The sequence below is a fragment of the Protopterus annectens genome, chromosome 5.part0, assembly GCF_019279795.1.
Source record: "Protopterus annectens isolate FY-2018-M chromosome 5.part0, PAN1.0, whole genome shotgun sequence".
Taxonomy (NCBI): Eukaryota; Metazoa; Chordata; order Ceratodontiformes; family Protopteridae; genus Protopterus; species Protopterus annectens.
The window spans coordinates 789904619-789916298 of record NC_056735.1 but is presented as its reverse complement, the minus strand read 5'-3'; the positions used below and the strand labels follow the sequence as shown (position 1 = coordinate 789916298).

The 11680-nt window shown below is 41.5% G+C and overlaps 1 long non-coding RNA gene across 1 annotated transcript in view; it reads right to left on the bottom strand.

Annotated features, from left to right (window-relative positions):
• Positions 1–2515: 2515 nt before the first annotated feature.
• Positions 2516–11680, bottom strand: part of LOC122802827 — a 155537-nt gene continuing 146372 nt past the window's right edge. The window contains exon 3 of the long non-coding RNA XR_006364984.1: positions 2516–4307. This is a non-coding gene — a long non-coding RNA (uncharacterized LOC122802827). The remainder of the gene's footprint in view (positions 4308–11680) is intronic.

Below are 11680 nucleotides of genomic sequence, written 5' to 3'. Positions count from 1 at the left end.
GAAGGCCAAGGTGGAGGAGGTATACATTTTCTTTCCCAGCCTGTCCATGGTTTTACTGTCCTTATCCATGAGCAAGAGAGAGGCTGAAGGGAGTTGTCTGGATTGTCTGTCAGGGGTGACAGCAATAACAGCTGCATCACCTAGAGGAGGTTTTACCAGGAATTTTTGATCATCTGGTACCTTATAAAACCTGTCTGGTCTTTTGGGGGCTGGTGGCTGAGAGTCAGGGTTCTTACTGACTGTGTTGAAAGCATCCAGGAAAGCTGGGACACAGCAGGTATAACAGAGGGAGAGGGAGACTCCAGTTGCAGAAGCTCAAAATATATTTTTTGTGTGTCAGACATGAGGGTAGAGTCCCACTTAAAATACCCCCTCATTTTAGTGATAGTCTCCCCAAAAGTTAAGTCCTCTGGGAGGAGTGTCCTTCTATGGAGTCTTCATCAGGAGAATAGTAGTCAAGAGGGGAAGCAATTTGGCTTACATAAGAGACAGATTCCTCAGAGGAGGAATCATATTGAAAATGCTGATCTTCTCCCTCTAAAGGAGGTAGATGTATGGGGGAAGAAGCACGGGGCTGGGTGAGGACTGAGCACAGGGATGGAAGTAGGAGGAGGGTCTGAGGGCCTAAAGGCCATGAAGGCCTGCATGAGAGAATTGGTGAAGGACTGCCAGTCTGTCCGAGTTTCAGAAGGTGGAATGGTATGTATAGTTTTCTATTTTTTCTTGGTGGGTGTAGGCCTAGGTGAAGGGATGGGGATGGAGGCCAGGCCTGCAGAAGGAGTGGAATCGATAGGTCATCCAGCAAGCGGTTCCTCCGCAACACCGATTGTGGCCGGCATCTGAATAGACTCCACAGATATGCATTCTCTGGCTGATGAAGTGGCTACCTCAAGGGGAAACCATTGAAGCTGTTTGAGAAATTAGGCATTCCTCGTCCCCTAAATCGGAAGCCAGTGGGATGTCCGAAAGCAGAGTGGCAGTAGGAAGAGACCTGGAAACTTTGGCCTTCTTCCTTGGCAGTTCTGGCTGGTCGACTGATTCCAGATCCATCCTAAGGGCTAGGCGCTTGAGATGCTGATTTTTGAGGTACAGTTTTAATGCAGCCAGACAACTGCAGAGCGTCTCAGGCACGAAGGACTTACAAATGGAACATGATGTATGATTGTGTTCTTTACCTAGACAAAATACTTGTCGTGCATGTCTTTGTGCGGTATTTGCCATCCACAACTACATTTGCCTTTTTTAGCTGACATCGGCCAGGAACTACAGCAAACCAAGCACAAACAAAGACACTAGGAAAACAAGAAAAAACCTCAATGGGGTACTTATCTTTTTGAAGAAATCGTTCGAAGGAGCTGGATGATCGAAGTAATGATATCTGCTGCTGAAAAGTTCTGGGGTCTGTGCCTGCCGACATCACATTTAAGGACCCTGGTTTATGGTTCTACATGTAACGTCCCATGCACCTATGGCAGCCAGGCAAAAAGCTTTTGTATAGGAGCTGATATCAAATCACCTGAGGTGGGAAATCCCACACCAAAGTGAATACTGCAACATTGGAATAGAAGGACATTGTATATTTAGGAAAAATATTTCATGTTAAGGTACCTAAGAAGACTATGCTGTACAAGTGATTTGTGTTTCAGAATATCTCTGAGAATTAATTTCAACCTGCACATCCTAATGTCTTAACAAATTTCTTTGTGAAGGACAGCTCTTTGGTCTGAGGAAAGAAAGGACACAACAATGTCTGAGTTAAAATTGTTGATGAACACTCAATCATTTGAATTTCTTTCAGAAGCATACAGTTTCTTCGGCAGTTAATGTTTCTTTTATATTGAAATGGTGTCAAAAATCATTACTTACTGTCTATCAGAAACAAACTGGTGAGCAGTTGAAACGTATACTTGGGATACATACATGGACTATACCTTTCATTAATTATAGCCACTACATTTACCCAGGTTTGAAATAAATCGTGACAGGGAAATAAATACATGAATACCGGAATCAGGTGATGTAATTGCAGAAGATACCACCCTAGCTTTTTCCAGTCAATTGTCAAACAAAATGCTCTTTACTTCCAATTTTCAGCATTGGTGCCAGGACTTGTATACTGCAAGTGATGGAGCTGAACTGCCAGACAACTGGACTTTCATTAGATAGACCATGTGACTGGCTCTTTAGGTTTAGATAAAGCTGAAAATCAAGTGGAAGAAAAAAAACATCTTTAAAGGAAACATATTTGTTATTTATTCATTCATTCATGTGTTTTGAGTTATTTAGTTTATTTATGCATTAATTTATTTATTGACATTTTATTACTGGGAAAATCAATGAAGGGCTGAGGAGAAAAGCTCCAAAGCATTACAAAACATTTTAGGAACAAAAATTTTACTGTCTTTATTACAAATAATGCAAAAACAACTACAGTTTAAATAATTATAATTATGACATAATTGTATTAGTTAATTAATTTAAAATAATTAAATCAGTTAGTTAATTATTCTAATTATTTGTTTGATACCATTGGCACTAAATGAGAAAGATGTTTCATATCATTTATTCATTTTTTTTTTTGGTTTGTTTGATCCCATTTGGCCCAAATTGTTCGAGACATTTTGCACCAAGATCGTCAGATAGTTTTACAGTCTTCATTTGGGGGCTGTATGCCAATTTCTGCAAAGGTGAAGTTCAATTATCTTTTCATATATTTGCTGAGAATAACACCTTGGATATTCAGCAGGAAGCAAAAAGAGACTATTTGCATCTGCTGGGTCAGGGTATCTTGCCATATTGTGTCATCTCCCACCAATAGGATCACTGCTAGACATAATACCCAAAGATTAGTTATGAGTAAAGGAACAGGATAGATGAACTACTGTACCTGCGTGTGAGGCACTCGCCATTACAATCAGTGTTTATACTTTTCCTGTTCTCACAGTCAGAAACTATACCCATCCCTAGTTCTTTTATCTAGTGCATCTTTATGTTTTGTCTCTGTTATGTTTTTTAAATCTATTGTGGCTTTATACTTTTGTCCTTTGAGTGCCATAGTATAAATGGTTGTATAATGTCCAAGATGGTTGAGAATTTGACTGTTTGTTGAAGTAATATGTAGGACATTTGCTGTCCTAACAAGGATCTTAGACAGAAAAATGTCATTGGACAGTCCCTGTTAAATTCACTACACTTATCCCCATGACAAAGGTAGTCCTACAGCCACTGACAATGGAGGCAGGATGACTGCAAGTTACTGACTGGCTGTAATCAGTTTGACTTATTTTGCCAGTCATTCATTAGATGTCTTGCTATGGAAGTGTTCAAGGTTTATTGGATCTGTATCCTTTCACTGAATACATTCCCTAATAATGCATTATGCTTTGAAAACTGAGTTGTGGGGCTCATTGTTGTCTTTATACTGAATCTCAAGCTTTGTGGCTGGCAACGTTTCTGCAGGTAAAGAGGCCATTGGCATATTCATCTGAGCTAGACATGTCTTAGTGGATATGCATGGTGGGAATGGCAAATGACATAAAAAGAGTGATCAGCAAAAGATTTATCTGTGCTTATTGTGATTATCTCACACATCTCTGTGATTTACATTGGAGATCATATTTTAATCATCACCTAAAGCTGTAGTGCATTCATAAATGCTTAAAAAGAAACTGAAATCAAATATCATTTGAATTTTGCTAGCAATTCATGCAAAAAAGTAATTAAAAGAAAATTACATTTTGTAATCTGAATAGACTTGTTCTGTACTGAATAGTACAGTTAAAACTAATTATCTGAGAATGGATTTTGTTACATTTTAAGACATTAACCAAAGCAAATGGATGCAAGTGCTGTATAATAAAACCAAAACAGTAAAATTCAGCACAATTACCCCAACGAAATGCAGCACAAGGGTTTATTCAGTCAGCACACCATAAGAATGAAAACATAAACGCTTATATCCACAAGTACATTTTTTACGTTTGTGGATATAAGCGTTTATGTTTTCATCCTTATGGTGTGCTGCCTCTGAATAAACCTGCATGCTGCATTTCACTGGGCTACTTGTGCTGCATGTTACTGTTTTGATTTTAAAACATTAAAATACACATCAATAGGACCTTAGTCATTATCTACACCGACTGAGGTTTTTGAAGCAATAGCAAAACTAAATATATGTTTAAACAGGATGCACATTAATAGTTGGTAGCAGGCACATCAAGTATTCCACAGGCAATGTTTTCCGTCATTTTTTTTTTCATTCAGCACGGTCTCACTCTGTAGGTGCAGAGATGTCCTGTAGACAGCACCTGTAAATGAAAGAAAAATAACAAGTATAAGGTACATATTAAAAGCTATCACACAGAAATGTTATTGCTCTACACTTCATGACATATTTGCTTTTTTTATTCTTTTGTTTATTCTTTTTGCTTCCATTTCCTTGGTGGCCTTCAATCCTGTCTCTTACTTACCTAACTGTAAGGGTAAGCCATTATTCTGGTCAGGCAACCGGGCAACTGGGGTTGGGTGTTGTTATGACCTTATATGTTTATTTTTCACATCCCAATGTGTCCCATGGAATGAGGTTAAATGGATATATATATATATATATATATATATATATGTACATACATTATATATATATCTATCTCTCTATATATCTATATATATATCTAATATATATATATATATATATATATATATATATATATATATATATATATGTGTATATATATCTAAATATTATATATATATAATATGTGTGTGTGTGTGTGTGTGTGTGTATGTGTGTGTGTATATATATATATATATATATATATATATATACATATATATATCTATATATACAAAAAAAATATATATATAAATATATAGATATATATATATATATATGTATATATATATATATATATATATATATATATATATATATACATATATATATATATATATATATATATATATATATAAAGTGCCTTACACTTCCACAAGACATGACTACTTAAATGTTCTTCCCTCTTGATGGCTAGTGCCTTTAATCACCCATCTCCATCAGGGATTCTAATATAGACTTCACTTGAGGGGATCCATGTTTCACCATCCCCTCAGTGAAAGGTTGTGCCTCATGCTTCCTCTGTCTAACTAGCCACCACAAACAATGCATCTTCTGCAACTGAACCCTCATTGAATGGACCTTAGCCAGTGCTCTGCCCCTTTGTACCATGGAGCTGGCATCTTATCTGCTGTTTTGGTGAATCATTACATTAAAAACAGCCTTTACTAGGTTGGACCCACACTTCACAATATGCAATAAAAGTTATCCTGATTCTGTTTCAGTTTCCATTTTACCAGTGTGATCTGCTGGAATGCAAACAGTTTGCAGTAGCATAAATGTGAAACTACAATCTTCTTGTTAGTTCATAATAAATAATTATAACTTAAAATATGTTTCTTGTGACTGAATCATATTTTTCAGTCTTGTATTTTATATTTTAGTAATGTACTTTTATATACTTGCCTGCATTCAGGCGCAGCTTCCCCAGACCAGAGACAGAGCTGTGCAGAAACTTCTTTGTCCAGTGAAACAACAGCTGAAGTACATTTTGCAGTAGAAACTGCACTGCTATCTGTTTTAACCAGCACATCATGGGAACTCATCATTATCGCAAAAAGGCAAGATCATAATGATATCCTATTCATCATCTAGGGACTACATCACTTGTTGCAGTACAATACATAATAACCACACACTGAAAACATATTGGATATAACATCCACAGTGTGCTGACAGGAAAAGTACAGTTGTGTACACTTACTATAAATATAGATGTTCAAGTGTATTCACTGTTGCAATCATCACATTTGGGTTATCCATGCCAGGGTAGCCCTTGGCCGGCCCGAATACCAAAGACTTAGTATTTTTGTGTCGGTTACTGTTGCTTGAGGACTGATGTCAGGTCATCAGTGGTATAAAGTAAGGCAGCCTACGCCATTACATTAGTTTTTCTTACCCTAACCAGTCAGGAGCCCCCAAAGCAGGAGGCCAGGTTCTGGTGGAAGAACCCCACCAGTGGAAAATAAGTGCCAATATGTCCCTTGTAAGGAAAGAAGAACAACAAGGAAGAATGGTAACAAAAGGAAAAGGAGAAAAAAGGGGGGTGGAGGGAGGGAAACTAGCACTGCAACAGTGAATACACTTGAACATCTACATTTATAATAAGTGTACACAACAGTACTATGTTCTTCCTTTTTCACTGTTGCAGTCTTCACATTTTGGTAGATTTCCAAAGCTGAGGAAATGAGTGGAGGCAGTCAAGGAAGCTAGGGGCTGGCTAAGATGCCCTGCAAGACTGCAGAGGCAAACATTGCCCTGGATTTGTAGAAGAGAGGCAGGTAGTAATGCTTGGAAAAGTGTGAACAGATGTTCAGGTGGCAACCTCCAGGATGACCCTGTGGGGGGACTCCTCTGAGGAAAGCTGCAGAGGTGGAGGTTGCACTGGTGGAGTATGTCCTGACCCCCTTGTGGGGAGGCTTACCATGCTGTTTGTAGCAGAAATGGATGCAGTGTGCTATCCATTTGGAAATGGTTTGCTTGGAGATGGCTTTGCCTTCTGCCACTGCAGCAAAGCTAACCAGCAATTGATCAGACTTTCTGAAAGGTTTAGTCCTGTCCAGATAGTATCTGAGCTGTCTGTGCACATCTAGAGAGTGAATAATCCTTTCCCCCTTGTTCTGGGGATTAGGAAAGAAGGTGGGCAAATGAATGTCTTAGTTTCAAGCCACACTATACACCTCCTTGGGCATGAAGGATGGGTTGGTTCTTAGGGATACCCGGTCTGCATGGAAGATGATGAAGGGTTTCACAGCCATGAGTGCCTGCAGCTCAGAGACTCTTCTGGCTGAAGTGATGGCCAGAAGGAAGGCTGTCTTCCAGGAGAGAAACTGTAGCTCTGCAGAAGAAGCTGGTTCAAAAGGAGGCAGGGTGAGCTTTTCCAAGACAAAGTTAAGGTCCTATGCTGCTGTTGGTGCCCTTCTGGGGGGGGCCTCAAGTTGCTAACCCCTCTGAGGAACTGTTTGATCAAAGGGTGTGAGAAAAGGGGCTGCTCAATGGGAAAATGAGCAGAAATAGCAGAGGAATTAATGTTTATAGAGGAGAAAGAGAGACCACTGTGTGGTAGGTCAGCTAAGTAATCAAGGATGAGAGAGATGGAGGGCTGTGCCGTATTGGCCCCCTTAGCCTGGATCCAGGTGCAGAACCTTTTCCATTTATCTGCATAAAGCTTTCTGGTGCTAGGGTGTCTGGCCTCATGGATAGCATCCAGAAAATGTTTACTGAGGATGGCAGATTGGTTCGGGTTTAGGGCATAAGCCAAGCTGCCAAATTGAGTGTCTGCAATTGTGGATGCATGAATTCCCCCTCCCTCTGGGTCAGGAGGTTTGGAATCTGAGGAAGATACCATGGAGGCAGCAGTGACAGGCTGTACAGCAAGGGGTACCAGTGCTTTTGGGGCCAGTCTGGAGCTATAAGAATGGTCCTTGGTTTTTCCTTCCCTATTTTAAGCAGTACCCTGGGGATGAAAGGTAGGGGAGGAAAGGCATAGACCAAGAGGTTGACCCAGGGGAAGGACAGGGCATCCACTTTCCAAGCCATGCAGTGATGCTCCCTGGTGCAGAATTTTCCAAGCTAATGGTTGGTGTGGGAGGCAAAGAGATCGACATTCGTGGTTGCCCATTTCTGAGTTATTAGGAAGATGGTACTTCTGTTGAGCTGCCACTCATGTGGGTCCAAAAGGTTTCTGCTTAAATGGTCTGCCAGGGAGTTGAGAGAGCCTGGTAGGTATTGTGCTAAAAGGTGTATTTGCATGGAAGAGGCAGTGAGCCAAAGGGTCATGGCCAGCCTGCATAGAGGGTAGGATTGAGTCCCTCCCTGCTTTATGATGTACTGCATCACAGTGGTGTTGTCTGTGTTGATCAGAAGAACCCCTGGAGAGAGAAGGGGTTTGAAAGCTATCAAGGTGTGTTACACAGCCATCATTTCTTTTTGATTGATGTGCAGGGGAATTTGTTGTGTGCTCCATTGGCCCTGTATGCACCTGCTGTCCAGGTGTGCACCCCAAGCATAGTCTGATGCATCTGTAGTAAAGGTCTGGGTGGTGAGGTGTGGGGAGAAGGGCAGTCCCTTTTTGTGGGAGCATACTGTTGCCCACCAAAGAAATTTCTTTCTGAGGCAAGGAATTATTGGTGGAAGAGTTTCCAGGTCTTGAAAGTGATGACACCAAAGGCTCTTTAGGTACCATTGAAGTTTCCTCATATGCAGTCTGGCATATGGAATGAAGAGTATGCAAGATGCCATGAACCCCAGAGCTTGCAGGATTTTACTTGCAGAAAGCTGGGGCCTGGTGGCCAGTTGAGAGAAGTAGGCTGACAGGAGCATTTGTTTCTCTGGTGTAAGTTATACCATCTGGGTTGCTGTGTCCAGACTTGCTCTCAGGAAGATTATCCTTTGGGTGGGCACCTGTTTTGATTTCTTTTCATTGATTGTGTACGCTAGGGTGGTTAGTAGACTTTTTAGAAAAGTAAGGTGTTTGAGTGGCTTTATCCTGGCTGGCTGCCTGAATAAGACATTTGTCTAAGTAGGGGTAAATTTGAATATTTCTTTATCTGCAAAAAGTAATGGCCGTAGCCAGGCATTTTGTGAAAACTCTGGGAACAGTAGATAAGCCAAAGGGAAGCACAAAGAACAGAAAGTGTTGAGATCCTGCCCTGATGTGGAGATATTTTCTGTATGATTCCCTGATAGGAATGTGGAGGTAGGCCTCTTTTAGAGCCAGGGTGGCTAGTCAAGCGTCCTTGGAGAGCATAGGTAGCAGCTGCTGGAGAGTGAGAATTTTGAATTTTGAGATCACCAGGAAGGTGTTTAAAATAGATAGATCAAAGATGGGGTACTGGGTGCACTCTTTTCTGGGCAACAGAAAAAGTCTGGAGTAGAAGCCTTGACCTATGTGTTCTGCAGGAACGTGCTTTACTGCCCTCAAGGGGACCAGGGAATGGATTTGCTTTTCAGCCTCTGTCCACTGATTTGGTGGTAGATCTGGGAACACTTTTGGGGTTGGAAGAGTGTGAAAGGAGAATTTGTATCTCTGAGACACAATATTCAGAACCCATTGGTCCTTGGTAATGGTGGCCCAGGTGCTTGAGTGAAAGGAGAGTTTTCTTCCTAGGGGTAAGTAAGGTGGGCAGAGAGGAGGTCGGGAGGAGGTGAGTCATTGTGAGTTCTTACCATAAGGGGTGGCTTTGAACTCCCTGGTTTTGATGTGGAGGTAGTCCACTGCTTAGATCTCTGCATTCCCTGGGGCTGCTGTCTGGGGGGGGGGGTCTGTTTCCATGGGTGTCCTAGGCTGGGCCTGTTTACTCAGAACAGGAAAAGACCAGTGCTTGGAGGTAAAATGCCTGCTGAACCTAGGGGGCTGGACCTGTAATAAATTTTTAACTGTTTGCATAGATTTGTCTTTTTCTTCCATCATTTTAAAGACCTCGTCTGCCTTAGCACCAAATAAATTATCTTTGTGCAAGGGTACATCCAACAATTTAGATTTGACATGGTCTAGCAGGGATTGTTTCTTAAGCCATGCATGTCTTCTAATGACAGATCCAGTGACTGCTGCCTCGCAAGAAGCTTCTAGGGCATCAACACCACAGTGCGAAGTGTGTTTAGCTACTTGACTTGCAGAATGCATTAAGTCTTGTAAATCTTTAGATTCTGCCCAAGCAGAAAGGAGGACATTTTTGTTTAAGGAGTTTCAAGGTATGTTGCTGATATTTAAGCATATGGAACTGACAATTTAGTGCTCTGATAGCAAGAGTAGCTGAGGTGTATACTTTTTTACCCCATCTCTCCAATGCTCGGGAATCCCTGTCTGAGGGAGTGGAATTCTTAGCAGAGGTTGCTTTTATCCCTTTCGGCCCTTGAGAAATGACCTCAGGGTCAGCTGTTGGATTTTTAAAAAGATATTTGTGTGAGTCAGGGACTCTGTAGTACCTGTCTGGTTTTCTGGGAGCAGGAGGTAGGGCATCAGGAGTCAAGCTGAATTCAAGGAAAACATCATCCACCACTTCCAGGACTGGGGGGATGGCCAAGGGTCTGTGTTGTGGACGATCTAGGAATTCCCTGAGTCTCTTTTTAAACTGAGGGTAGTCCTGACTCTCCCATTGGAAATGCTTCCTTAAAGTATACAGGGTTTCCCCAAAGAAAAAATCCACTGGGGAAGAGGCTGAAGGAATGGATTCCTCTGCATCAGAATCCTCATAAGTGGAGAGGGGCTGCATGTCTTCATAGTCAGATGCATCAGATACATCCGACTCTTGCTCAGACAAAACTACTAGGGACAGATCTCTTTTCCTTTTTGAAGGGGTATCTTGGCTTCCCCTGATCAGCATGTTAAGGTCTTCTGCCATTTTAAGCATTTGAGAGTGATGCAAGATAGCAGGTGCCTGAGAGTGGGTAGTCAGTTTCTTGGGTGTGGTTCAAACCCTGGGCCTAAGGAACTCAGTTGTTTTCGAAAGAATGGTAGTCACAAAAAAAGACGTTGGTTTGTGTCGAGATCTAGAGGTGCAAAGGACTTCCTCAGTAGCTGATGCCTGCTCAGCAGCTCCGGACCCATCCAAGGTAGAGGCAACCACAGGATTCTTAGACGAAGAAGAGTTTTGCGGCATACCGGACTCCAAAAGGATCTTGGTAGCAGCCTGCAAATCAACTGAAGCAGGCATCAGGGGCTGAAAAAGCACCTCACTGAGTACCGAAGGACTGATGAGTAGCTTAACAGAAGCGTTGTCACAAGGTTTGGACCTTTGCGGTCTGTCTCTGTCTTTATCTTTATGTTTTTTTGGAAGATCTGCTGTCGGATGGCTTACTGAAGCCATATTGGAATTCGAGGACTGTAAATGAAAATATCTGGTTACAATAAGGGCCCGACGATGGATAGTTCTGGCATTAAAAAAAGCAAAGAAGTGACAACAGGGGACGTCGTGGTCTGGGCCTAGGCAAGTGATGCAGTAAGAGTGGAGGTCTTGGTGTGATATTTGCTTTCCACAGGTGAGACAATTATTAACTTTTTCTGACATCAGTTAGTGCAATAAAAAAGGATCCCCAATGGGGTACTTAGCTTTAGAAGACTTTAACTTCAATTCGGAAATGAAAACTCAGGTAGCAGCTGACCAGCAGTCATGCTAACTGCTTCTGCTTCAGGCTCCATGGCAAGAAAGACTGATGTAATGGCATTGGCTGCCTTACTTTATACCACTGATGACCTGACGTCAGTCCTCAAGCGACAGCAACTGAAATACTAAGTCTCTGGTATTCGGCTGGCCGAGTGCTACCCAGGCAGGGATAACCCAAATGTGATGACTACAACAGTGAAACATGAAGAACATCAACTAGATGCACAGGCACAATGACTTCTAGTCACATACACATTTCCTAAGGTGTTTATTTTTGCCCACATGTAGATCTCAAAGGTTTCCATTCTGTGCTAAGAATTTTGCCATTGCTATTACTCGTATAAATGAGTGCTAAGGTATGTGGAGGTTAGTAGGTTTGCAAAGAACATCAACCTGTATGTCTAGCAGAGCACTCCCCCATATTTTGTGAGCTAATGTGAGGTTTCTTTTAATGGCTGTTGAGCAT